This window comes from Netta rufina (assembly GCF_964035555.1).
Source record: "Netta rufina genome assembly, chromosome: 1".
Classification (NCBI taxonomy): domain Eukaryota; kingdom Metazoa; phylum Chordata; class Aves; order Anseriformes; family Anatidae; genus Netta; species Netta rufina.
The window spans coordinates 7,392,088-7,417,578 of record NC_140123.1 but is presented as its reverse complement, the minus strand read 5'-3'; positions in this window follow the sequence as shown (position 1 = coordinate 7,417,578).

Sequence of the window (25,491 nt, the reverse complement as noted above, 5' to 3'; positions counted from 1 at the left end):
TGTTTATGTTTGTTTTTCTCATGCTACTGAGAAGAGAAGGACCCACAAAAAGCAGATTGTGCAGAGCGTATATCAGAGGGGGGCAGAAAATGGAGAGGGGAAAGAGGAGCTGTCCTGGTTTCAGTTAGAACAGAATTAATTTTCTTCCTAGTAGCTGGTGGAATGCTGTGTTTTGGCTTAGGATGAGAAGAGTGCTGATAACACCCCGATGTTTTAATTGTTGCAGAGCAGTGCTTATACCAAGCCAAGGACACCTCAGCCTTTTGCTCTGTCCTGGCAACAGGCAGGCTGGGGGTGCAGTATGAGCTGGGAGGGGACAGACCCAGGACAGGTGACCCAAACTAGCCAAAGGGGTATTCCATACCATCTGACGTCATGCTAAACAATATATAGGGGTGGCTAGCCGGGGGGAGGGGGCCGGACTGCTCGGGGTTAGGCTGGGCATCGGTCAGTGGGTGGTGAGCAATTACATTGTGCATCACTTGTTTGTACATATTATTATTACTTTCCTATTATCACCATTGTATTATTATTATTATTATTATTGTTATTATTATTTTGCTATTATTATTTTCCTGTCTTATTAAACTGTCTTTATCTCAACTCACGGGCTTCACTTTCCATTTCTCTCCCCCGTCCCAGAGAGGGAGGGGGGAGGGTGAGCGAACGGCTGCGTGGTGTTTAGCTGCCAGCCGGGTTAAACCACGACAGTCTTTTTGGCGCCCAACGTGGGGCTCGAAAGGTTGAGATAACGGCAGATCTGACCACAGTGTGTTAAACTAAAATTGGTGTAAGTATTAGACCTGCTTAATAGTCACTTGTCATAATGCTGATTGCTTTAATCTCAACTCTGCTGCGCCTGTTTTCCAAATTGAGTATTATAGTACATTATTTTCCGTATTTGCTCTCTGTCATGTTGTTTATCCTCTCCGGGCCCTGGTTTCAGATCATTATGGTACTGAGTGTTGTAGCAATGGCTTATGAGACGATGAGATATCTGGTCATGACTCTAACTTGGTATTTGTACTCAGTAACATCGTCGACTCTGTATTTTGGAAACTGTATCTTGGAAACTATTAGCAATTATACCTATTGTTTTTTTCCATTAGGGAGTCAATCTGTGGAGGGGAAAGGGGAAGATATTTTTTCTTACTTGATTACTCTCCCTTTCTCCTTCACCACCCCTGTATCCTCCTGGATCACTATGCCTTCCTCCTTCACCACCCTCTTACCCTCCGAGCTTGCTACAATAGCTCTCCAAGATATTGAATATCCTTGGGATACTCAGACCAGCATAGTCTTGTTGTTCTGCCTCCTGAATGCACTTCAGGTTCTGCTAAAAGTTAAACAACTACTTAGGAAGCTCATGCCTATCGAGCTGCCATTGATACTGCTATCAACTTAGTGACAGACCCTGCGGCCACTCCAAGCCCTGTGACAGATCCAACGGCCACTGTGACAGATCCACCGGCCCTACGGTGGACTCTGCAGCCACTCCAGTCCCAGCTCCTGCAGCCACTCCAGTCCCAGCTCCTGCAGCCACTCCAGTTCCAGCTCCTGCAGCCGCTCCAGTTCCAGCTCCTGCAGCCGCTCCAGTTCCAGCTCCTGCAGCTGCTCCAGTTCCAGCTCCTGCAGCCGCTTCAGTCCCAGCTCCTGCAGCCGCTCCAGTTCCAGCTCCTGCAGTCGCTCCAGTTCCAGCTCCTGCAGCCGCTCCAGTTCCAGCTCCTGCAGTCGCTCCAGTTCCAGCTCCTGCAGCCGCTCCAGTTCCAGCTCCTGCAGCCGCTCCAGTTCCAGCTCCTGCTGCTACTCCAGTCCCAGCTCCTGCAAATGCTCCAACTTCAGTTCCTGCAGCCACTCTAGCTCCGGTTCCTGCAGCTGCTCCAGCTTCTGCAGCTGCTCCAGCTCCTGTGGCTGGGTCAGAGAAAAGAGCTGTAGCAGTGCAAGTTGACCCTGCAGAGGGTGTTCCTACCCCTGTGGCAGACCCTGTAACGGGGTCAGAGAAACGAGCTGTAGCAGTGCAAGTTGACCCTGCAGAAGGTATTCCAACCTCTGTGGCAGACCCTGTAACAAGGTCAGAGAAACAAGCAGTAGCAGTGCAAGCTGCCCCTGTAGAGAAGGTGAAAAAATGGTATAGAGATTCAGGTCGTTTAGAACGCAGAGAGTCTTCTGCCAAATCTAGGTATAGAGATGATGGAGACGACGACGACGCTGGGCCATCAAGGGTTCAGGAGGAGGAAGATGAGGATACCGAAAAATCAACAGTAACTACCCGAAGCCTAAACGAGCGTGAGTTATGAGATGTGTGAAAAGATTTTGGTCGCTGTATAGGTGAGCAGCTTGTCACCTGGCTGCTCCGATGCTGGGACTCTGGAGCCAATTGTGTGGAATTAGACGGCAGGGAAGCCGAGCGACTGGGATCCCTTGCTAGAGACGCAGGCATTGACAAAGCAATTGCAGATGGAGCACAATCTCACAGCCTCTGGAGGCGTCTCCTCTCAGATGTGAGGGAAAGGTATCCCTTCAAGGAAGAACTTTTATGTCTACCAGGCAAGTGGACCACTATGGAGAAGGGAATCCAGTACCTGAGGGAATTAGCCGTACGGGAAGTGATTTATGAGGATCCAGACCTCAGACAAACATCCAAAGATCCAGATGAAGTCAGGTGTACACGACCCATGTGGCGGAAGTTTGTACGGAGTGCACCATCATCATATGCCAGCTCATTGGCAATAATGGCCTGGAAAGAGGATGAAGAACCCACAGTGGATAAAGCGGCTAAACAACTCCGGCAGTACGAAGAAAGTCTCTCTTCTTCCTTACAGGCCTGCGTCTCAACTGTGGAGAAACTTTCTGAAAAGGTTCACCAACTTGAAGAGAATCTATCATCCTCCCCACCTAAACCAACCAGTGTCCACCGACCAAAAGAGAACACTTGGGAGAAACTTTCTGAAAAGTTTCACCAACTTGAAGAGAGATTATTCTCCTCCGCACCTGTACAAAGCAGTGTCTCAGCTATCAGGGGTAGGCGTTCATCTACACAAGGAAGACGATATGGTGGGTACTCACCCCGTGCCACCCTGTGGTTTTACTTACGAGACCATGGAGAGGACATGAGAAAATGGGATGGAAAATCTACTGCGACCCTAGAGGCACGGGTACGTGAGTTGCAAAAGAAAACAATCAAGAAAAAGGGATTCTCTGAAAAGTTTGCTGCTCCAACTTCCAGCAGACAGTCCTTCAAACACAGAAATGAAGAAGATTCTGACCAGGATTAGGGGGGCCCTGCCTCCAGCCAGGGGGAGGAAAGGGACAATCGAGTTTATTGGACTGTGTGGATTCGATGGCCTGGCACGTCAGACGCACAGAAGTATAAGGCTTTAGTAGACACCGGTGCACAATGTACTATAATGCCATCGAGATATAAAGGACCAGAGCCCATCTATATTTGTGGAGTGACAGGGGGATCTCAGCAGTTGACTGTATTGGAGGCTGAAGTGAGTCTGACTGGGAATGAGTGGGAAAAGCACCGCATTGTGACTGGCCCGGATGCTCCATGTATCCTTGGCATAGACTATCTTAGAAGAGGATATTGCAAGGACCCAAAAGGGTTCCGGTGGGCTTTTGGTATAGCTGCCTTAGAGACAGAAGGCATTAAACAATTATCTACCTTGCCTGGTCTCTCAGAGAACCCCTCTGTTGTGGGGTTGCTGAGGGTCGAAGAACAGCAAGTGCCAATCGCTACCACAACTGTGCACCGGCGGCAATATCGCACTAACCGAGACTCCCTGATTCCCATCCATAAGCTAATTCGTCAATTGGAGAGCCAAGGAGTGATCAGCAAGACTCATTCACCTTTCAATAGTCCCATATGGCCAGTGCGAAAGTCTAGTGGCGAGTGGAGACTAACAGTGGACTATTGTGGCCTGAACGAAGTGACGCCACCACTGAGTGCTGCAGTGCCGGACATGCTGGAACTTCAGTACGAACTTGAATCGAAGGCAGCCAAGTGGTACGCCACAATTGATATCGCTAATGCATTTCTCTCCATCCCTCTAGCAGCAGAGTGCAGGCCACAATTTGCCTTCACTTGGAGGGGAGTCCAATGTACTTGGAATCGGCTGCCCCAGGGGTGGAAACACAGCCCTACCATTTGCCATGGGCTGATCCAGTCTGCGCTGGAGCAGGGGGAAGCTCCTGAACACCTGCAGTACATCGATGACATTATTGTGTGGGGTGACACAGCAGAGGAAGTTTTTGAGAAAGGGAAGAAAATAGTCCAAATCCTTCTGAAAGCCGGTTTTGCCATAAAACAAAATAAAGTCAAAGGACCTGCACGAGAGATCCAGTTTTTAGGAATAAAATGGCAAGATGGACGTCGTCAAATCCCAATGGATGTGATCAACAAAATAACAGCGATGTCTCCACCAACTAACAAAAAAGAAACACAGACTTTCCTAGGTGTTGTGGGGTTTTGGAGAATGCACATCCCAAATTACAGTCTGATTGTAAACCCGCTCTACCAAGTAACCCGTAAGAAGAATGAGTTTGAATGGGGCCCTGAACAACGACAAGCCTTTGAACAAATCAAGCAGGAAATAGTCCATGCAGTAGCCCTTGGGCCAGTTCGAACAGGACCAGATGTAAAGAATGTGCTCTACACTGCAGCCGGAGAGAATGGCCCCACCTGGAGCCTCTGGCAGAAAGAACCTGGGGAAACTCGAGGTCGGCCCCTGGGGTTTTGGAGTCGGGGATACAGAGGATCTGAGGCCCGCTATACTCCAACTGAAAAGGAGATATTGGCAGCATATGAAGGAGTTCGATCTGCTTCGGAGGTGGTCGGTACTGAAGCGCAGCTCCTCCTAGCACCCCGATTGCCGGTACTAGGCTGGATGTTCAAGGGAAGGGTCTCTTCTACGCATCATGCAACCGATGCTACGTGGAGCAAGTGGGTTGCACTGATCACTCAGCGGGCTCGAATAGGAAACCCCAGTCGCCCAGGAATCTTGGAAATGATTATGGACTGGCCAGAAGGCAAATACTTTGGGATATCATCAGAGGAGGAGGTGGGTCGTGCTGAAGAAGCCCCACTGTACAACCAGCTCCAGAGAATGAAAAGAAATATGCCCTGTTCACTGATGGGTCCTGTCGTATTGTGGGGAAGCATCGGAGATGGAAGGGTGCTGTATGGAGTCCTACACGACGAGTTGCAGAAGCTGCTGAGGGAGAAGGTGAATCGAGTCAGTTTGCAGAAGTGAAAGCCATTCAGCTGGCTTTAGACATTGCTGAACGAGAAAAATGGCCAGTTCTCTATCTCTACACTGGTTCATGGATGGTAGCAAATGCCCTGTGGGGATGGTTACAGCAATGGAAGCAAAACAACTGGCAGCGTAGGGGCAAACCCATCTGGGCTGCTGCTTTGTGGCAAGACATTGCTGCTCGGGTAGAGAACCTGGCTGTAAAGGTACGTCACGTAGATGCTCATGTGCCCAAGAATCGGGCTACTGAAGAACATCAAAACAACCAGCAGGTGGATCAGGCTGCTAAGATTGAAGTAGCTCAGGTGGACCTGGATTGGCAGCATAAAGGTGAATTATTTATAGCCCGATGGGCCCATGACACCTCAGGCCATCAAGGTAGAGATGCAACATACAGATGGGCTCGTGATCGAGGGGTGGACCTGACCATGGACGCTATAGCACAGGTTATTCATGACTGTGAAACATGTGCTGCAATCAAGCAAGCCAAACGGTCAAAGCCTCTTTGGTATGGAGGACGATGACTGAAATATAAATATGGAGAGGCCTGGCAGATTGATTACATCACACTCCCTCAAACTCACAATGGCAAGCGCCACGTACTTACAATGGTGGAAGCAACCACCGGATGGCTGGAAACATATCCTGTGCCTCATGCCACTGCCCAGAACACTATCCTGGGCCTTGAAAAGCAAGTACTATGGCGACATGGTACCCCAGAAAGAATAGAGTCAGACAATGGAACTCATTTCCGAAACAACCTTATAGACACTTGGGCCAAAGAACATGGTATTGAGTGGGTGTATCACATCCCCTATCATGCACCAGCCTCCGGGAAAGTTGAACAATACAACGGACTGTTAAAGACTACATTGAAAGCAATGGGCGCTGGGACATTCAAAAATTGGGATACGCATTTGGCAAAGGCCACCTGGTTAGTCAATACTAGGGGATCTGCCAACTGAGCTGGACCTGCCCAATCAAACCTGTTACGTACTGTAGATGGGGATAAAGTTCCTGTAGTGCATGTAAGAAATATGCTGGGTAAAACAGTCTGGGCTACTCCCGCCTCAGGAAAAGGCAAACCTATTCGTGGAATTGTTTTCGCTCAGGGACCTGGATACACTTGGTGGGTGATGCAAAAGAACGGAGAGGTCCGGTGTGTACCTCAAGGAGATTTAATACTGGGTGAGAATAGCCCATGAACTGAATTGTACCATGTTAATTACTATATAATACTGTATGTTATCACTACTATGACTACTGTAGGTGACTAATTAGAATGTCTGGAAAAGAGTGTAACCTGAGCATGACATAAATGGTATGGAATAAGGGGTGGATAGATGTCCTGGTTTCAGTTAGAACAGAATTAATTTTCTTCCTAGTAGCTGGTGGAATGCTGTGTTTTGGCTTAGGATGAGAAGAGTGCTGATAACACCCCGATGTTTTAATTGTTGCAGAGCAGTGCTTATACCAAGCCAAGGACATCTCAGCCTTTTGCTCTGTCCTGGCAACAGGCAGGCTGGGGGTGCAGTATGAGCTGGGAGGGGACAGACCCAGGACAGGTGACCCAAACTAGCCAAAGGGGTATTCCATACCATCTGACGTCATGCTAAACAATATATAGGGGTGGCTAGCCGGGGGGAGGGGGCCGGACTGCTCGGGGTTAGGCTGGGCATCGGTCAGTGGGTGGTGAGCAATTGCATTGTGCATCACTTGTTTGTACATATTATTATTACTTTCCTATTATCACCATTGTATTATTATTATTATTATTATTATTATTATTGTTATTATTATTTTGTTATTATTATTTTCCTGTCTTATTAAACTGTCTTTATCTCAACTCACGGGCTTCACTTTCCATTTCTCTCCCCCGTCCCAGAGAGGGAGGGGGGAGGGTGAGCGAACGGCTGCGTGGTGTTTAGCTGCCAGCCGGGTTAAACCACGACAGGAGCAAAGAGTTGGGAAGATCGGAGCAAACACAAAGGCTGAGGAGGAGCATTTTGGCCAGGATGAGTGAAAGAGTGCTGGAGCTCAGCCTGTGCAACCCCAGAGAGCTTTCCCAAGCTGGTGGCTCTCACTGAAAGGAGGTGGGGAGACCACCCTGCCTCTGGGGCTGGGGTTAACTTCTACACCAGGGACCTAGAGAACACCTCTCATTGTCTTACTTGGACTGTATCAGAAAGATACAAGTTTGGGATTTTCAGCCTAGGTGACTGACTTTCAAATGTTCATACACCACCCGCCTTTGAAAGCTCTGTACACAGGGAGCGGATGGGGCAGGATAGGAGGATAGGATGGGGTAGGACTTTTCTGTCTACTGCAGTCTCTGCAGGGACAAAGCAGCATGATCTGTGAAAAGCAGTGATTTTCAGAGAGGAACTGTTCCTTGGGTGCCTTTCAGGCCTATAATACACAATTTACTGATAAAAAGAAAAATAGGAGCTTCTCTGTTTTGTCATTTGATCACAGCTATGTTTGCTTCCTGCCAGCTTGTCAAAGTTTAGTGACAGCAGAAGGATCCTGCCAGTCTTGCTGCCAGTTCCTCTAATAGAAGCTCTCGATAAATCCTTCCTTATGTTTTCTTCCAAATGGGCCTGAACCAGTACCTTGGATTTGAACATCTCCAAAAACAGTGGAAGAGGAGTGTTCAGTCCAAATCAGAATTGAGTTTTGCTTGATTTTATGTTGGAAATGTGATATATGGAGTAATAATTCGTGTTGAGAATATGGTTGATATTAATAAAGAAGGGAGAGATGTGGGAGTGTGGCTATGGGGCGTCAACAAGCCCCATGGTTGGTGTTGTAATCAAGAAAAGGAATGGAAAATGGAGACTGTTATATGATCTGAGAAAAATTAATGAAGTCATGGAAGATATGGGAGCACTTCAACCAGGATTACCAACTCCTACTATGCTCCCCAAGTCATGGACATTAATAGTAATAGACTTAAATAACTGTTAAACACTTGCCAGAATTTGGAAAACTTTGCCATGTTTATGTTTCAATCGATACCTTTTCTGATTGTACATATATATAGGTGTGCTATGTGAAAGTAATGTTCTGTAATGAGACTGTAGTATCAAGTGTCATTGTTCTTTTACCCAGAGGAAGACGGTCCATACTGTTTCAAAGGCAAAAACAAAATACAGCAGTGGGCAGGTGTTTACAGTATCTAAATTACAATTTGTTAGCACCAGTAGAGTTCTATTAGGAGGTTATTTCACCTTCCTAAAGCTACCACCTCTCTGACAATACTGATTAAAAACTTCTTTTTGTTAGAGCATTATAATTTCTTTGCCAGCACAGGGAGGCTTTATGGCTGAGGTTAATAAAATGTAACATTTCATTCCAGAGATCACAGTTTGTGTGTCATGCTGTAACACTCTTTGCTTAGAAACATTTTCCTCTGGGGTGGAAAATGGCTAGGTGAAAGTGTTACACAGAAGCACTACTTTAGAGCTATCTGTGTCTCTATCTGCTTTCATGCAGAGCCAAAATGGGGACTCCTAGGCTTAGTAAGCTGGAAAGCTTTAATTACAGTGAGTTAATGCACCTGGACAAAAAAAAAAAAAAAATCAGAAAAAAAATATGTATTTTAAGAAGTGACAAAAGAAAGTTTCTAAAAAAGTTTCTTCCAGATCAGAAAGATTATGATTTCAGTTTTAGGAGGAGATGATCTGAGGCATCTACTCTGCTATGAGTTTTAAACTGCTGACTGAAGGAATCAGTTTGCTGCCAGAGTCCTTACCCAAAAAATCAGGGTGCTCCCTGACTTCAGTTACATGGACACAGAAAATACCGATGCCCACAGAGATCTTCTGTTCTACTGGGGGAGTGATAAAGATAACAGTAAAATGTCATTTTCTTCCAGTTCAGGAGGAAAATAAGGGACACTGAGGGTAATGGAGGCAAGGATGAGCAGCTCAGAGGTCCAGCTTGGAGAGGAAAATGGAAGAAACAGCTGCACCACTATGTGATTATCTTGCTGCTTTTAAAATGTGTAAGGCAGCTGCCCTTAGTAAACAGAAATATAATGGAAGAGAAAAGGTATAGGAGGAAAATGAAAGTATTTGGCATTAATGATGTCTAAAAATGCAGCATTTTGATAATGGCCAAGAAGCCAGCAACAGCAACAGGCAATCCATTTTCTAGTCCTGAAATTCAGTGCAGCTTCATTATCATTTAACTCATAGTTGAGCAGTTAATGTTCTCCCTGGTAACTACATGCAAGAACAATGTCATACTTTGCAGTTCCCATTTAATCAAAGGTTCACAGCATTTCTCCTGCACAGATGGTAAATAGGACAGCCCTTTGTTATCCTGCTCAGACTTGCTAATGCTCAGACACAGGGTGGGAGGAGGGAAAACCAGAAACAGTGGAGAATGTCAGACCACTTGTTTCAGTCTGATAACATCTTTTTCATCTACATTCTCCCAGGTGCTACATAAATAGAGTACCATCATTTTAATGACAGGGGCCTTAATGCATCTGCCTTCATGTGGCCAGGGCCTAAGTTCCTATTATAAGCAGCACAGATGTGGGATGTGACTCAGCTTCTTAAACACGAGCATCCCGTGCCACTGGAGTTTCTTGGAGTCTGCTCTCCAGCCTTTCTCTGCCACTGCAGAAGGGAATGTGCCACTGTTTGGTTCTGTAACATATATAGCACCTCTATAGGGATGCTTCAGATATCTCAGGGCATGTAAAAATGATAAACAATGCCTATATGCAGCAACTGAATCAAGCCCAGGTCATCTGAGTCTGGATTTACCTTGGAGGGACATACACAATGGCAAAGAGCAGAACTGGTCAGAAAAGCCAAGCTGCAGCCTGCTGCCAAACTCATGGCAGGAAGACGAAGGGCAGATGATAGGAAAAGGTCTAGGGATGACCTCCAAGAAAGGTGAGATTAGATTATTTTGAAGCTGTTTTGGGGACCTGCTGGGATTTTTAATGACCAGTGTGATGAACCCACTCGGTTGTGAGCAGTCTCCAGTACAGACTGACCCATGCCACCAAACATCTGCTTTTAGTAGCCCTCTCTGCTACATCAAATGCTGTTTTGTGATGAGAAGGTCTCTGCTGGATTCAGGGGCAAATAATGACTTAAATCTCCTCAGTGCTCCCTTGTGATCTCTTATTAACCAGGATCCATTCCCTTTCATGTGTGTTCAGATAAAATTAGAAAGCATTTTCCTTTTCTGCTTTTCCTAACAGATTATTTCTGCAAATCCCAGCTTCGCAAATGCCAACTGGTCAGACACTTGGGTTTCTGCATGCGCCTTGAAAGGTTTGCAGCAAAAAGTGTATATCTTCACAACACTGGTACAGTGCCTTTACCATCTCGTGGCAGGTTTCCAGTGTAGGGAAGGAAGAAAGAAGTGGCCATGGATTCTGTGCGTTGAAGCCACTGGTGGGGAAGGGTTTTTCCCTGTTGTTACATTGAGCTCCCAGCTCCTGTCCTTGTCTCAGCATGTAGCAGGAAGCACTACATTTGAATGTAGACATCTCAGCACTTCTTGCCTAAACTCAGAAATCTTAGAATCAGGCACAGCCTTTATGCTTCTGATCACAATGTAACACTGTGTACTAGAGACCCAGGGCTGGATCTTGTTTAGGCCATTTCATATCTGAAGGCATCAACACTGCAGAAGCTGGTAAGAGTCATCCCTGTGTGTCCTTTTGTCATAGCCATTATCTCTGAGTGCAGTCAGAGGGCTGCATTAGCACTGAATATGGCAAGGAGCATGGTGTTGTCTGCCAGGTGGACACAGCCACTCAACTGTCACATTGGGCATGAAAGTGTAGGTGAGAGAAGCTTGCTGCTGCACTGGGGTTTTGGGTGCCTGTGGGGTTTAGAACGATGTTGGCTCTGTGATGCTCAGGTGTGGGAATCCTCATGGTGACACAAATCTCCAGAAGTCTGAATGTCCTGGAAGGAATCATCTGTGACATGAGCCCTTGTGATTTCTTATGACTCAGAGCAGTGGAAAGTCATGTGTGTTGTAATATAAGGTCATGTGTGTTGTTGACTCTGCACTAGGACCCGAGGCAGGGAATATTTTGTGTCTCCATTTGGCTCCTACCAGTCTTGGAGTGACTTTTGTTTTATTTTTTTATTATTATTATTTTTTTCCCTATTTTGCTGTGTCACATGGAATATTTCTTTACTGATCAGAACAGGTTTTTATTTCTTATATTATGCTCTTACTGAGGACTCCTTGAAGCATCTTCTGACCAAGGCAGGGGTGCTTCTTCTCTTGCCCACCGCACTGCCCTTGGTCCTGTGGGACTGCTCCCACAATTTTGGACTAGGTACCCTATTCAGCCTGTGGTGTCCTTACCGAGGTGGCTGTTGCTGGTGGACTGCCTGAACAAGGGATGGGGCTGGCCAGGTAATGGTAACTATTGCTGAGGCCTCCCTTGGTAGCCTGGCCAGAGCAGACTCAGGATATGGGCACAGCTGGACCTAAAGGCCAGGTGGTGAAAATTGCCAGGAAATTCAAGCTTGAAGGCATTGCCGTGGGCATGGTATCAGGACAATTTCAGATGCAGCCTGCCTGTCTCTCAAAGTACTTAACATGCCATCTGAGACTCTTGTGAGTGTTTGATTATAGAAATAATCTTTCTTCATATTGTTTTGGTTTTTGCTTTTTAACCTTTGGGAGAAAAAATAGTTCAATTAAATTACAGACATGAGTGTTTGTTGCATGCAAATGGATGGAATCCTCTGTGAACAACTTATTCGGGAAAACTCGGTGACAGAGGTGTTTTGCCTTCTATCTGAGACCAACAGAAATGTTACAAATAGTTGAATGGAACCAGACCTGGAAAACACTGGGTTAGCCAGGTGGGGAGGTGGCTAAAAGTGCTATGCCCTGCACATTCCTCTCAACCTTCTTGAATTTCCTCTTTCTGTTAGGAAAACTGTTTTCCTCTTCTGCATGTTGCAGGAGGTGGATGGCTCCACCGCCCCAAACCCCACGCAAGCTCTCAGCTCTAGTAAAGAGTGGGCAGTGGGAAGATAGAAGCAAAGGCTTATTTTTGAGGAGTGCCACTCTAGGTGGAGCATTTTAGACTGATAAGGTCTGCAGCTCTGCCAAATGCAAACTTAAATGTACACACCCAACTTGCAAAATGATATATATATATATTTTTTTTTCCTCTAAAATTACCATAGTCTCCATCTGGTAGCATCCTGCAGAACTGAGCTGTATTTGTGTGGATGCTTTGATCAGGACGTGGTGTACAGCCACTTATGCCTCCCATTTTGGGTTTTGCTCTCTGTTTATGCTGTAGAAGTAAATTAATTCATGCCACCAGCCCCAGTGTCTAAACGAAGCACATCTATGCAAGACAGCGACAGAGGCAGACGTGTGTCCAGGGAGGTTTACAGCACAGGCACGGCAGTGTCAGCTGCCTCATCCCTGTACATCTCAGAGTGCAGCCAGGCTGCTCTGTGCTTCCAAAAAGGTGCCAAGCGATGGATGTGGGAGCCAAACTGTGGGCACCAAGTTTGGAAAATCTTACAGGAATCTTGGCACTCGCCTACTAGCCTTGCCTGGATATAAACAGCAGTTTTTGTCAGAAATCTGCCTACAGATTCCCCCTCTTCATTTTCTATCCTCACTGTATCTCCAGATGAGAGCTTTAATGCTTCACAGTATTACAGGTTGTTTTAATTCAAAAAAACAAAACAAAACAAAACAAAACAGCAAGAGGTCTCCCTATCATACAGTATATGTTTATATGAGTATATATATATAGGTATTTTGCTCTGGACAGCTATAAAATTTGGTAGGTCATGCCTCCTTTCATGTATAATGCTTTTGCAAAAAAAAAGAAATAAAAAATCAAGTGTGATTTTCTTTGAGGTCTCAAAAGAAGAAAGAAGGAGAGTAAATGCTCTGTGTGCAGTTTAAAATCTGTCACTGGACCATTTCCTCTCAGTTTGAACTTCATATTCATCTTTCCTGCTCCCTGCTGCATTCAATATATTTCTTCTACTGTAGTGGTTTTCACACAACTCCTTTGGCAGCCATAGGAGAATTTCGCACCACTCAGACTGCATTAGCACTTAGGTACCCTGAAACATCAACTCCTGTATCTGACTTAACAAAGCACTTTGAATGGAGGGGTGAAACTTTGCTGAAAATATGTTTGTGGAAGTGGTTCTGTGTTATAGAAGCCCTTTTCCTTCTTTGGAAGATGGGTGGAGAATGGATGGAGATGGATGGAAGGAGCAGCGGGTGCTCTGGCCTGCTTTTAGTCTTGGAGTGACCAGATCTGTGGATGTTCCAGCCCCACAATGTGTTCTTTTTTATGTTTCCTTTAGAGCTGAGACAGGTACATTGTAGGGATAAGGAGAAAGCTATAGGGTGAGTGAAGAGGAATGGTTCATGGGTTAGCAGCTGGTGAGCTCAGTGCAGGACCCAGCTCTGGTACAGTGTGGGCTTAGTGCTGTCCTCCAAGCTCAATTCTCTGTAGGTAGATGGGAAAGAAATTTGCTCTCTGCTTCCCAGGTGCATTGTGCGATGCTCAGACTGCAGAAATAGTGCTACGTAACATAGGTCGATATGATGATGAGTAACTTACTGCAGAAGAACAGGAAACAAAGATAAATGTTACCTTTCCTTTGTGCATCTTGGAGCCCTTTAGAGACTGTAAGGTATAAAATATAGAAGAAGCTTCATGAACATAGTAAAAGCATGTTTTTAATAAGAATGAAATCATTACACAGAAGTACAGCTTACGTTGATTTTAGTCAAGTCCTTAGTAACTCAAATTAATATAATATAACCCACTGCTTAGGAAAAAAAAAAAAAAAAAAGTAAACCATTGCACTTTTCATGGGGAGATGATCCTCAAGACTAGGATACTAGGATTTTCAGAGTTGTCCTCTAAGCAAGCCATTTCTTTTGGGGGCAGATGGAGATAATCAGTGTCATGGAAAGTGAGGCCTAATTAGCCTCTTCTTATAAAGCTGGGATTTCTTCACAGTTGTGGTAGACCAGAAACCTCTAGTAGCCTGGAAAATGCCTTGGGAGACTCAGAAGTTTTTTCTCATGCCTGATGTCAGTTTTGAAGCTGGAGTGAAGCCAGCAGTTTCTGTCTTTACATAGGTATTAGCGTATGTTACAGCAGAACTATTTTGCAGTGTTGTAATTACAGTTTGAGTCTAGCTTCATACCTAAACTATTATGAGGAGTAAATGCATACAGGACATGCTTCCTGCAGAAGTAAGCTGAATCTGTCAAACAATTTAGAAGTCTACACCTATGGAAAAATAGACTTTAACCAAACTGCCTGATTTAATGCCTGCATTATCAAACTGCCTGATTTAATCCCTGTACTCCTCAGCAGTCATCCATGGAATACTTTTTAAAACCAGAGTCTTTTGTCTGGCATAGAAGTAATATAATAAATGCTCAAAAAACTAACTTAAGTACAATAAGTTCTCATCCTGAGACATTCTGCCATCTTGTTCTGCAAGGTGAGAGCATCTCCTTAGCTATTGTTGGTAAGAGGTGCTCACCTGACTTCTAACCAGCTTTCCTCTAATGATACAGCACCTTTAGCTGGAGAAGTGTAGGTGCAACTGAGGAGTGCTGAAGTCAGTTGGTTCATGTCCTCCTCAGTAGTGTTCAAGTATGTTTTGGAGGAACCTCAAATGATTTGAGCTAGGCTGTTATTCCATTAATTCCAGTGTGTTACAGCTGTGTTACAGTTATTGTGTTACAGCTCCGAAACAGAAAGGTGATACCTGATATGTGTAAATATATATACATGTATGTGTTGTTCCTTCAGTTTTTTTTTTTTTTTTTTTTTTTTGAAAAAATACTCTAAATGCTGAGTGGACTGTAACAGAAAGTATTGAAATTATTGACCAGTTACAAAGGCAAAGAGCATACATGTATAAAGTTGTAACAGGGTAGGTTTAGGTTGGATATTAGGAAGAACTTTGCCAAAATGGTTGTTAGGCATTGGAATGGGCTGCCCAGTGAATGGAGAAGGGGCTTGCTGGCTCCAGGGATGGCAGAGTCCAAATAATGGGCAATACTTTTCTTGGTAAGTGAACTGTAACTGTTCTGTGTTACTGATGTATTCATGATGCAGCTCTGGCATCACCCTGATCCATTGCTCGATGTAAATAGGTTTTCCCATTCTTAAATTGGGACTTTTTGTGCAGATATACTTTGAAAATGAAGTCTGTCCCCTATTGTAAAGAAATAGGAAAGGGAAAGTAAGCCTCCTGAATATTGGCTGTTTTTTTTTTTTTTTTTTCTTTTTTCTTTTTTCTTTTTTTCTGCAGGGAGGAAAGTGGCCAAGGTAGATTACTGGGAGAGACTTAAGTAGCACAAGTGTGGAGGATAGACAAGAAGATCCAGAAGGTTGTTCCAAGCTGCTGATGCAGCAGATAAGTAGGTGCAGCAATGACTGTGAGAGGAGGCAATGAACCCACAGGGAAGATAACAGTGCCAGGCAGGGTTGAGGGGAAGAGACAGTGGTGGAAGGCTTGGCTTAACAAATTAGAGTATTTACTCTTACCACACAGGTCTGAGCAGCGGAATACATTTGGTGCAGGAAATTTGACTGCCACTCAGGAAATGTGCTTGTGACTCTTAATAAGGGTGGAAGTGAGGCTGGCTGAGACTATTCTGAATTTCCATACTGATCGTAATTCAGGTGAGCACAAGGGATTTCAGAAAGACCATGTCTCTGCCCTTGCCTATCCACATGGTACGTGCATAAGCAAAAATACACATTCCCCAGAGAAATCACAAATCAGATAAAAGAGGGAAAACCAACTTTTTTTTTTCTTTCTTTTTTTTTTTTTCTTTTCTTTCGCAGCACTAATCACCATGGTATCCAAGTGTCTATTTGTTAGGCTTGCATAAATCATTGCTTTTGTAACAGCCTCGGGGGGGAAGTTTTATCTAATTTATTGTGACTGTCTTCCGCGATCTCTAGGCCTACACAAGAATGAAGAGCAGCAGAGGGAGAATGCAGTACAAGGAGGAGGAGGTGAAAGGGACAGGGCACAATGTGGAGTGGTTCCTGTGAATACACAGAACAAACCTTTAATCCTACCTAAATGAAACAATGCCAGACAGGAGCATGCACAGCTAGAAACAACACTCATTATTCTCATACTAAACCACTAACTTCCTTTTGCTGACTTGATGCCTCAATTTAGCCATACTTTACTTTGGGTTGCTTCTGCTTATTTTTCGTTGTCTATCTTCATCTGTACATATCTCATAACCTCTCTGCCAGAGGAATTGATAGAGGTGTCTTTTGCTGTTCATGCCTGCTGTATTTTAAATGATTTTCTGAAGTCTGGGAGCAAAATTATGATGTGTTTAGGCCTACATACAAAGTGTCCAGGTGTCAAGGGATTTAAGGATTTGAAAATATATGGGCAACCTCGAAGATAATCCTTTGAATATTAAAAGCAGCAAACCTGCCAAGCCCTTTGCATAGCACACTATATAATCTGTGAAGGAATTCCTGTTACCATGGCACCTCTTGGAAAAGCTTAGCAATACTAACTGAAAAAATGGTGGTGGTGGGTTAAAGCAAGAATAGCAGCTCTGAGCTCAGGCACACTGTTGCTGTACCTCAGCTGACCATGCACTGAAGTGCACGTAGCTCTGATTATGTTCTTACTCCACCACAGGTGCATGTTAAAACTCACCACCATAAACCTTTTGCACTTAGGTTTCAATTTGAACTTGCGTCATAGCTAAAACCCAGCAACTGGTAGTTGTGTTGCTTGGTTAGGACTCACAGAAGCCCAAGAAATGTCAGTGATGTGACTGTGTCTCTGTGATGGAACTCAGCTTGCAGCTCCCTCTATGGTTTGGGCAACTCCCAAGAGGTGGGATTTGGCTGACTGAGTGTAATGTCTGTTTCTGAGCTAGTCCTCTTCCATTTGTCATGAATGGAGATAAATTGGCTCCTCTAGTTATGATATATCTCATTTTAAAGTAAAACTCTAAAATAAGCCAACTGGAACATATCCTAAAATCAAATTTTCTTCCATTGGCTATAAAAGACACCTTGGATCATTAGTGCTGTCAGCGTAGGCAACCACACCACAGACATTTCCACAACTCAGCTAACCAGATGGAGGCTTTTAGTGTAATTTGAGATGTTGAGGGACCCGAGACATCTGTGTGGGGTTGGACAGGATGACATGAAGCCAACAGGAGACACATCTTTTGAAAGTGGCAGCTGGAGGATGTCTCATAAAGTACTAAATTCTGATAGCTAGAAACTAAAGAGGGCCCTTTGGATGGGATACAGCTCCAGACTAAGACATTTGAAGTAAGGCATTGTCAGGTAAGTGCATGTCAACTCAGTCTCTAAGCACCTCTAGAGAATTAAAAGCTCATCTCATCTGGTCAGACACAGGCATGCAGTACCATTTGAGATGTCCCATCTTTCCTACCATCTGCTATTCTAGAAATGTGTAAATGCTACATCATATCAGGCTTTGTATCGGACACTCTAGGGTATATAAAATATCAGATGACATCCCAATGGACTGAACCCAGTCCCTAGTCAATACAGTCAATGGATACTGGAGCACACATCATCTCACCTCAGCTCACTCCATAGCTGGCCGGCTGAATCACTCTTTAGCTGGGGAATTTAAAGATCCAGGGCTCATTTTAATTGCCCACCCATAGTCATATATGGTCTCTGAGGGGCTCTAGGATGTCTGAGACATCTGCATGGGCTTGGCAAATATGACACAGGACCTGTTAGAAAACTTGTGGCCTTCTGAACCAACAACTGCAGGTAACCAAGAGGTAAGGTCCTTTAAGGTGTCTCAAATTATTCTAAATACCTTTGTACAAGCAACTGCATGAGTGTAGCCACTGAAATGGAGGTGTCCGAGCGTCCGATTCAATCCTTCTCTAAAAGACAGTTGTAACAAATCTCACCCTACACTTTTCTCTCCTTATTTATACTAGGCTTCCTTTATATGATCGTCACTTTAATAGGGGACTTGTTCTTGTTGAAGCCTTTCAGTGTTGCAGTGAGGATAAGAGAAAAAACATAACATAATCGAGGCAGTCTGCTCCTATGGGTATACCCCAGACCCTCTGCAATACTCCTCAGCACAGAGAATACTTTTCCAGCAGGGTCTAAGCCAGTTGCAATTCATCAACCATTGCTAAGAAAAACTGAATTAACTTCAGATCTCAATGCAGTTACACTCAGAGATGTGTAGCATTTTTATCCAAAGACCATAAATTTATTAGGTATAGGATCTTTCAGATACGCAGTTGTTTGTACAACTCTATACATTGTGCACTACATTGCTAATAGATATACTCAGAAACAGTCTCTTTGCTGGTAGAGCCCAAACTTCCTCATGCATTTGTCTTTCACCCCAAGAGAGAGCACTTCCTTCATATCCCCAGGGTTGCAGTAAAAACCCTATAAAAATATTGTTCCCATGGTGTGGTATTTACCTTAGCTGACTTCTGCTGTCTAAAGCCCACTCAGACCTCATCCAGATTCCCTTAAAAACACTGTAGCTGGAAAAGTGATATCCTGCTCTCAGCCCTAGTTACTCCCTTGTGGAATGAAAGCAGAAATATTTACTATTATCTGTTTGGTTTGTTTTGTGGCTTAAGCCGATAAAGTTTATAAAAGTATATATGACCAATATATTGTTATGATGGTTCTTAAGAGAGAGAAGTTGGAAAGATTCAGCTCTTTCCAACTCATTTATTCTTTATTGACATGGCAAGTGACACAAGTTTTGCCAAAATGTATAAAGGACAGCACTCTGAGGTCTGTCAGTTGTAGAGACAATACGTCAAATATCTGCCTTGATGGGGATACAGATCACTGTCTGTGCAATTATCTCCTGTGACCATTTGTGGTTACTGCCCAGACTTGATTTGCTGCCAACCTGCCAACTGTCTCCTTTCTCTCGGAATCTATTCAGTTTTATTTCATCATTTTCCAAAGAAAAGGCTTTGATCACAGTTTGGATTCTGAAGGAGAAGAAAGTGTCTGTTTTGATCTCTCCTCTACCACTTTATCTTCATAATATTCCCCTGACAAATGGCATCTCATCCTATGGTACGATAACTTTGGTAAAATATTGACACCTGGTTATAATACATATTTACCTGCAACAGCTCCCTGTAGTGAAATGGTTTGTTAATGAATTACTTGTGTATGTACTTGATGTTTGTTTTGTTTCCTTAGAAAATCCCACTTTTGTTTTTAAAGTTTCAATCAATGCATGTCATTATCAGTTCCACCAGGAATGCAAATGTTTTGGTATTTTTTATTTGAAATCTTGTTGATATCAATATTTGATTATTTTGCACTGGTTTTCATTGGTTTTTAACAGATGGACACTTTCCAGGGAAGAAAAGATGGTGACTGGGAGTTTCAATTCTGTTAGATCCACGTCTTGGGATGTGCCATCATGCTCCAGCCTGAGCTCAGGCATTGCTAAATTATGAAAGTTATAATCCAGCCCTCAGGGTAAATCAGCTGCACTGCGTCTTTCAAGAGATACTGCAGCAGTTCAGGCAGCCAAAGAATTCAAAACAACATGTTCAACATCAGTGGTCTCAGTGAAAAATGAAAATCTCCTCACCAAAGAACTTAGATTATGCAGAAACAGACTTTTTTTTTTTTTTTATGTGTGTGTGTGTGTCAAAAAATTGCTGATGAAAATTCCCTATTGCTTTTGTGAGGAGGAGAGTTGTCAAAAGGCTAGAAAAGAGAATGATGTCAATATATTAATGGTGTGATTTGTGGCTAGTCTGGATTGCACTGTAGATTTTCTGATTCTTTGTGGTGATGTGCCCTAATGTGTCAGGGGCAGTGACAGAAGTGGAGTGGTATTTTCCCCATTCTGCCGAGTACAGTACCATTGCCTTGCTAGAGAATTTTTACTGCAGGTCCTGAGGAAAAGAGATTTTGTGACATTCTGTAGTTTTCTGTTAAGAAGGAGCCCTAGATTTTGCTCTAAATTTAAATTTCACCCCTGCTTCTCTCATTTTAACTACTCCTGCCTCACCTGCCACAAACTCCTCTAGGCAGTCCAGTTTCAACTCAAAGTCTAATGCACCCCAGATTGCTCAGAAGCAAAAGTGCAAAACAGATCCTTGGAAACCTTTGTGTTCCCAGTGGATGTCATGGACAGAGTCCAACTCTACCTCTGCTGCCCAAGCTGCTGAGACACCAATTTTCAGATTTTGTTCATATTCTGTCTAAGTGCATTTTAGACTACAGCAAATCAGAAGGCTTATAAATCATTACTTAGCACTGGGGAATATCTGATGGCTTGTGCACTCACAATCTTGTGGAATCTGGAAAGAAACACTGTGAATGAAAAGCTATTTTTATACAGAAAGGAAAGACACTGTGATATACAATAATTCCTTGTGAATCATGTAATTGGCAGTTTGTAAGCAAAATAAAAGGCATGCTATTTTGTTAACAATGTGTAGGAATTAATTTTTACTTTGATAATAGAGCAACCTACAGCAAGTGTCATGGCAGAACATTTCACTAGTAGACAAAAGAAACTTCCTTTGCTGCCAGTCAGATATTTTTTTGCTCCTGAATGACACAGGTGATTGCAATGCTTTGCTGTGTGCTGACAGCAAGAATCTGTGCAATCTCTCTTTTCATGAGACAAATTATTTTTTTCCAATATCAAGGCCAAATGAACAGGGACTTCCATAGGAGAAGACACCAGGACTTCCTTTCCTAGCAGGACTGTCTTGTTTTCTTAATTTTTCTTAGTAATGCAAAGTGTTCTTGCAAAAATTATGGCAGTCTATGTTGATGAATGGGAGAAAAGGTTTTGGCATCCCTGAGCAGTTCATCAAACCTAAGAGAAGATTACTCTTCTAAATACCAAAAAGTAACCATAACCTGTAACCAATGCAATGATGAGTGGAAAGAGTTTTCTTCCTGACTCCAGGACAAATAGCCTGAAGAAAGAGTTTTGACTGTCCCTATCTTAGCATACATGTTAAGTACTATTTGTAAGAAAGCTCCCCAGCCCTTTCAAAGACCTGTTTGTGGGAGCAACCATAAACTAGAGCTGGAATATACCTTTGCATTTCCCAGAAATTATTCCTGTTCACTATGAATTGGAGCTTCTCATTGACAGAAGGTGATAAGCAGCATTTTCAGGCTGATGAGTTTTCTAGGGTTATAAAACAGAAGACTAATATGTGATAGTATTTTGAACCTACTGCTGTTCCCTGGAAAGCTAGAGGCAAACTTTTTGATTAATTTCAGAAGAAATGTTAGTAGGGTGCCTACATCAATAATGTCCCTGTTGTCCAGCCTGATCCCATATCTCCAGTGGGCTATTAAAGGTTTTCTAACATTTTTATTTCTTAATCAATATGATCTACTTATTAGCCAGAAATGTTCTGCAGTAAAATTTTACCACAGCTAGCTGAGTTATTAGTGCCATTATCATAAAGTTATGTGAGTCCATGCATCCATGTGACTATGTTCTTGCTGGAGTAAATAGTGGGGGGTACCCTGACCCTTCTCAAGTGCTCCCTGAAGTAAGCTAAACTGGCAGTAACATTCTCCTTATCTAGCTGAAGTTTTTTATAACAAGATATCAGAGCAAAGAAGTGTTTTCATAAATACTTTTCACAGATAATAGATATAAATTTCCTCTTCATTCTCTAAACTTAGTATTGTGATTAATAATGAACAAGTGCATTAGTGTTTATAAAAATACTTGTTTCTCCAGCATCTCTCTGATTTGTGGTAGGTTCAAATCACATCAAAGGTTCTCATCTTTCAGCTGGTATGTGAGAGGTGTCCTCCTTTGGTCAATACTGTTCAAATACATGAAGCATTCTCCAGGTGTACTGTATAGGTAAAGATTCTCAGAGGGTCACTTGTTTCTTTGAGATGTTACAGAGTTTGGGTGGGAGGTTCCTACTTGTTCCTAGACTTGTTTAGGTGTTTAATGAGTGCTGCAGTTGACACTGCAGCGCTCGTGAGGGTGCTGCAGCGCCCTCACGAGGGGAGCAGAGGGGCAGGTGCTGAGCTCTGCTCTCTGGGGACAGAGACAGGACCTGAGGGAACGGCATGGAGCTGGGACAGGGGTGGGTCAGGCTGGCTGTTAGGAAAAAGTTCTTCACTGTTTGGGCACTGGTTACCCAGGGCAGTGGTCATGGCACTGAGCGTACTGGAGTTTAAGAAGTGTTTGAACAGTGCTCTCAGATGTAGTGTCTGATTTTTGGGTGGTCCTGTGTGGAACTACTCCCTGACAGCCAATGGAATCATAACTAAGTAAATGCACTGGATGAGACCAGTGGACAGAGTCTTAACTTATTATTGCTCATGTCACTTTCAGAAACTTTTATTTTTTTCTCAGTTGCTCTCTAGGCAGCTTTTTTCTTAGTAAAAAGTAGTAAATAGTAAATAGTAAAAAGAAATTTCACCGATTCTTACACATTTTTTTTAATTGAAAAACTGTAACATAGTGTCCTGTTTTCAGAGAGGAGGAGATGAAAATGATCAGTAAGGATCAGAGTTCAAGCAAACCTCATCATTCTCCTAGTCCATCCTCCAGGAAGAGAGATCTTCTCTGATGCATTTTCTATGACTTTATCCAGTCCAAAATCAAATGACTGATCTTCTACAACATTAATCTGGAAACTAATCCATGGTCCAAAGAAACTCACTATACAGAAATTTCCTCTTTGCTGCCCCTTGCTATACTAGTATCAATTTCCTGCTTTGTAGGAGCACAGCAGCATGGGTTTGATCAGTGATATACTGGTAGGGAGTGCTGTGGGATCAGCAGGTGCCCTACCAGACTTTGAGGACTTATGAGTAAAAAGGAGAAATAGATAGCTGCAGATCTGTGGTTAACATGTCAACAGAATTTACTAGTCATTTCTGCCTGGGTATATTATATTGGGACTGTATTTACACAGTGTGGAGAGGTAGTTCTGAAACATGCAGACAAAGAAAACAACAGTAATCCAGACAGTTTTCATACATCTTTTCCCTCTCAGTGAGAGATAACACCCCCACAGGCAGTGCATTAACATTATCATTTCTATAACAGCAGTGCCTCCTGGCCCCAGTGGAGATCATGGCCTCATCTGCTTGGAGCTATGGAAACATATACTTAAGGTCTATCTTTATTTCACAGTGTTTGTGCACTTATAAGAAAACTAGAGATATGAGCAAGTTCAGTGTCGCTATCTTCATTTTATGCAGTGTAGGAAGAGGAAACAAAGAACAGAAATGTTAACAAGTGGACTCAAACCCTCTAAAATCCATTTTGGGACTAGAATACAACTGGACTGATGGCCATACATTGTTAGTGATGAAGAACAGGGGTCAAGGGGAGATGTGTGAGTCACTAATAGCTTCAAAATAAGATCAATGACATTACATTAATTTTACAAAATTTTACTTATGAGAGAAAGGCTTTAAAAATCAGACAGTGCAGTATGAAATGACAGAAATCAGGTTTAAATACAAAAATGTCACACTGCATTACTTGTGGCATTTTGAGTCAAAATGAAAGCTTTTTTTTTTTTTTTTTTAATTTACTCTTAAGTGTAATCAGCACGACGTTGAAATGAGGATTTCTATAAAGGATCAGTGTCTCCTGAACATGAAGAAAAATTACAGTATCTTTATCTAGAGAAACCAGCTTACGGAGTTCTCCCCCTTTTCCAGTTATGGCTATTTGCTCATCTCACGATTTGTCTTCCACTGATGAGACAGCAATCAATAGAAATTACAGCACCTGCTGACACAGATGATTAATATTGGAAAATAGTTGTAACCTTTCTGTTGAATGCTTCTGGCAGGATAAAACACAAGCATTGGTTGCTGCTGGTTATACCCATGTTCCTGCAACAGTCCTCTAAGCCTCATCTTATTGACTGAGAAAGCATATTATATTATGTGTTCAATGATATTAATAAATAAACAGGGACACTGTCACTATCTCAGAATATTGTGGGATAAAAATTATAACCCAGTCCTCCTCCCATGACAGTATATATATATGTTTTTTTCTGGGATAGCCTGGAGATATTCTCATGCCTTGCTGTCCCTCAAATTGTCTGGTTTCAAGGTGTCTGAGAGGTTGAAGGGGTCTGTCTCTGTTCCTGGAGATATGATGGCAGTTTGTAGGCACTTCATTTCCCAGGCTAGACCAGCTGTCCTGTAGCCCAAGTTTTACTAAGTGTCTCCTGCTCCACCGATTATATCAGTCTCTACAGTGCTTTGGATAATGGAAGCTGAACCTATTCCTAAAGACAAAAGTGACATTTTTTGAGTGAGTTTGTCCCTTTTCCTTACCCTGTTTCCTTGTCCCACGCTTCGTCACTCCGAGGCTGCAGCCTGCAGCACACCATACATGCTAGACATGCTCCTCTAGCATGCTTGTTTCCAAATCCATGAAAATTTGTGGCCCTGGGGGCTGTCTGCAACATGCTCTGAGAATTGAGTGAAGAAACGGTCTTGACCATGCAGTCATCCCCCTGAAGGGCACCCATGGAGGGGCTGCTTGGAATTTGTATGAACCTCTGCTTTGTCTGCCCTACTCACCAGCTGTCAGGAACAGCAGCATCCACTGCCCTTCCAAGGCTAGAAGCCATTGGACTTGCACACAGAATGTACTCTTGTCTTCCCTCAGTTCAATGCAGCAACTAAAAATGGATGTGAGGGACAAAGTGTAGAACTGACATGGGCCAGTGTGCCTCTGGGCATCTAGCTAGAAAGCTGAGAGCAAGTGACACATGTCATCTGCCAATCTAAATGTGCATGACTCTCATGAAGTCTTCAATAAGGACATTCAAAAAGGAAAAAAAAAATAATCAGTAGCTTTTTGGTGGTAGAGATATATTACAGCCTCCCACCAGTTTTAGTGGTTTTTGTTTGATTGTTTTTTGTTTGTTTGTTTTCATTTTCCTTGTTGTGTATTTTCCTTAAGGAAAAAAAATATAATTTTTTACAAGAAAATAGCAGGAAATTTTCAGCTGACTCAACCCTACAAAAATACTTCTGAGATCTCATATTTTTTATTCTGCTCTGCACCCCAAAATATACAGACTGCGTATTTGCTTGGTGCCTGTGTCCCTGCAAGTTCACTTTCAGACATGTTAATCTGTTTAATAACTCATCTAATGTCAGTGACTGGCTGTTCAGATTAGATTTCTACTTTCTACAGCCACT